The sequence below is a fragment of the Aplysia californica genome, unplaced genomic scaffold, assembly GCF_000002075.1.
Source record: "Aplysia californica isolate F4 #8 unplaced genomic scaffold, AplCal3.0 scaffold00495, whole genome shotgun sequence".
NCBI classification, from domain to species: Eukaryota; Metazoa; Mollusca; class Gastropoda; order Aplysiida; family Aplysiidae; genus Aplysia; species Aplysia californica.
Genome location: NW_004797765.1, coordinates 302,300 through 306,189, shown reverse-complemented (window position 1 = coordinate 306,189; position 3,890 = coordinate 302,300). Strand labels below are relative to the sequence as shown.

General features: G+C 39.4%; 1 protein-coding gene across 1 annotated transcript in view; it reads right to left on the bottom strand.

The window, feature by feature from the left end:
- LOC101848229 (microfibril-associated glycoprotein 4) overlaps positions 1-3,890 on the bottom strand; it is a gene marked incomplete at its 3' end in the record, with an annotated part of 25,396 nt that overhangs the window by 20,672 nt on the left and 834 nt on the right.

Below are 3,890 nucleotides of genomic sequence, written 5' to 3'. Positions count from 1 at the left end.
GAGAAAAAGAGACACACAGAGAGAGTGCGTGTGTGTTTGTGTGTGTGTGTGTGGGTGTATGTGTCTGTCTGTCTGTCTGTCTGTCTGTCTGTCTGCCTCTGTGTGTAAAGAGGGGAGGAGGGCAGCGAGGTTGCATTTTTTGCATTTTTTCCCCCGAAATGACCGTAAGTGGAATTAAACCCTTTATTTCTCTTACCCCTCCCATTGTTGGTGACTAGAAAAAGAACATCTGCATCTCCGCGGTCGGCGATATCACGTTCAGATTGTTATCGTAAGTTCGTTCGCCAACGTCCGTTGAAACGAGAGTGGTACTATTGTCCTTGCAGTTATTTTATGGTCCCTGGCGTTTTACACATCGTCTCAAATTTCATTGGTTCGGCTACAGTGTCTCACCGTTTCAATAAGATCTGGGGCTGAAGATAATTTTTAAGTGCACATTCGATACTCTAGGCATTTTCGTCTTATGCCCAATTCTGAAATTCGTGTGATTTTAAACATGAGTCATTCTTTGTCTGAAATTATCCCAACGTGACCGTTGACCGTGTTTTAATACAGTCAAGTCCGTTGTGAATTAATAACAAAACGCTCTCGTAAGGCTTGTTTTATATTTCTGTTCTGACAAGTTCAAGTGGAGTGTTCTTTTTTAGATCATACAAAAGACAGTTTTAAGTTTAAGAAGAGGTTTTACGGCGCTCGCAACTGCATAAGGTCATATGAGCGCCTAGGAGTGGATGTCAACAGAGAAGTCATTACAGGGAATCAGGATTACTCTGTTCACCTCTCTTGCTTCAATAGCACAAAGTCTGCTTCGACTATCAAGACACCCCCGGAAATAGCGCCGGGTCACTAGAGTGTGACAAACATACAAAATAAGTAGAGGAAAATGACGATAGTAAGGATTAGGGGGGAAAAGCAGCAGTTCCCTGTTGCAGAGTTATGAGCATGACTTTGATCAATTATACAAAAGACAGAACGTCGAAGTGAGAAAAAAACCCTGCAAATGTATATTCCTAAAATGTTTCTAAATGTTGACCGATCTTGCAAAAGAACACTACATTATTTTCTTAAAGAATGCACAAGTGCTTTTTATCGTCTATGTTCGTGCAGTAAATTGGGGCATGGACTCAGAACGCACTTAACCCTATCCGTACGTCGTGTTTTACTATCGTATCCATACAACGTGGGGAACTCTGTGCCCCCACTTTCCAAAGAGGAAACTTACTCGTTAATCTGATCCGTACTCTTTGCACAGCAGTCTGTCAAGATGATTTTTTTTTTTTTTGAATTACCGAAAGTTTCACAGAGATCTTCGCAATAGAAGTATTCTAAAATGTCTAGAATACAGTACAAAATTACCCCAGGCGTACGGATAGGGTTAAAAGAATGGGGTTCCAATTCGACAGTGGCCCGATTTTTATTATTTTTATAGTGTATCAAGTTGGGAGGGAAATATGCCTGAAAGTGTCATCTCTGACACAGAGGTTGATCCTCCATTCTTCACGGTCGAGAGCTGCTGTTACACATTCTACTATACTCAGGCCAGTTCATGTTTTAATGTAGTCCGACCGTGTTACCCTTTATCTTCTTCCCCCTGGCTCTCCTGCCTCACATCCTTCCTTCAAGCACCTCTTTCGCAATGGTCTGATGATGTTTTATGGAGGTCTCTTAAAGACACGCTTTTTGCTTCGTTTATAGATTCGCTTTTACCTTTGCATGTAACACGTGCACTGGTTATTTCAGCTTTTCAGATTGTTAGTTGTATAGAATTATCTTATCACTGACTTGTGCTTTGGCCAGGCAAGTGGTGTAAGTGTCAGACTCTTTACATTGCTCGCACAAAAAGTTGAGGTCCATTATCTTGCAATTCCAGTTGACTCTGACAGGCCAAATCGAAGCACCCCCCCCCCCTCTTCTTAAATCATCCCATAAGTCCAAAACAGTTTTAAAATCTTGTATTCTGCCTATTCTGTTCGCAAATGGTGTAAATGAAATATACAGCTGTTGTTGTTGTAGTTGTTGTTGTTGTTGTTGTTGTTGCTGTTGTTGTTTTTTTGTATATGCTGTTGTTGTTTTTGTCGTTGTTATTATTGTTGTTGTTGTTGTTGTTGTTTTGTTTGTTTTTTGGGGGGGTGGAATGACATAAGTCACAATTTTCGGTTTTTCTTCCTCTTTGTTTTGATCTTAAGTTTGGCTTGTTCCAAATTTGTCCATAAACACTTTTATTTTAAATTTGAAGCAGCTGTAGTCACATACAAATAACATAATATCTAAAACGGTCGTGTATAGAAAAAAGAGTGCAGTAGTCCATAATGGGAACACCTGAAAGAAAGTATTAATTCTCCTGTGACGCATGCCGTTTTCCCCTGAGAACGACAACGGTAAAAATACATGTTTGCTTGTTAAGGAGGAGAAAAAAGGCCTTCTCATCAGATTTGGAGACTGAGATTTGGAGATTATCACAAACTCATCTCGCCACAAAATTCCTCACACCAGAGGGTTTTGTTTCGTTTCTGCAATTTATTCTTTTTTCCAAAGGAGTCTACCATGAGTAACAAATTTCAAAGGTGTCCATATTGAATAATAAATACCAGTCTGTGTCTTTGTTTTTTTGCAGGAGGGCACGCACTGCGCTACCTTTTAGAATGTCAAAGTTCTATCTGCACACTATCTAGTTTTGACAAATTTGACATCAAAAACGTTAAGTTTCTCAACATGTCAAGGTTTTTCAGTTGTAATTCTTTGAATATCTTGATACTTGATAACTACTCCGAATAATCTTACGACTTTGATAGATCAGATAGAACATTTAATTTGGTTTCTGACTTCATGTTCCTAGTAACTCAAAATGACCAAGAATATCAGATAAAACCTCGTAATTCTGAGGTAGCAAATTGTAGATTCTACTTCCTTTCTTTATCTCAGATTTTTCCCTCTGTCTTCCTTGCTTTTTCCCAGCACTAAATTGCCGTTAATGTGCTGATGTGCATCTTTTTATTCAAACAAAGAAACAGCTTTTGTTTCACGGTGATTTGTATTGAGCTCTTAGAACAATGAAAGGAGAAAAGAAAATAAAGTGATTGTAAGTTAAAGTCACAACTGCACAACGTTGATATCTGGTACTATTCGGCTCACCCTCATGTATACGCTGTGTAGAATATCACGAGCTTAGTGCTGTCATGTGCTACTTTCTTGTGTGTGAGTGTGTGTGTGTCTGTGTGTCTGTGTGTCTGTGCGTGTGCACGTGTTTGTGCACATGTGTGTCTGTGTGTCTGGGTCTGTGTGTGAGCGTGCGTGTGCATACATGTGTGTGTTTGTCTGTGTGTGTGTGTGTGTGTGTGTGTGTATTGAGACACCTAACAACGTGCCAGCATCTGAACAATAACGATTTATCCTATCTCATCTTATCTTTTTTTTAAAGCCTCTTTTTTCCCGTTTTGAAGTAAATCACATTGAGAGATGCTGAATTCCCGTCACAAAAACGGGAGTTAGTACGAAATGAAACCAGAATTGTGCGAAACACGTAACTGTGATTTAACCGCATTGATTGTTTGTGCTGCAAAGACAACTTTTAACCGCTGTGGCAAATACTCTCCCAAAAATCAGAAACTGGGGTCCGTAAATTATATCACAGAGCTCGTGATAATATGATGCCAAAGTCTTGCATCCGACTGTCTTTACGATACAAAGATTTTTAATTTTCTTCGTCAAACTCATTTCCCGAACACAATTCAATTTCAAGCAAAGTTTTGATTCATGCGTAAAGTTTTCTAAACACACTGACTTTGTACATAATTATGATGTTGTTACTGAGAGCACCGACACAGAAACATACGTGGCCAATCTTCAGAAGCTGTGACTTTTTCGTTTTTAAGTCAACTCTTCGGGGGGGG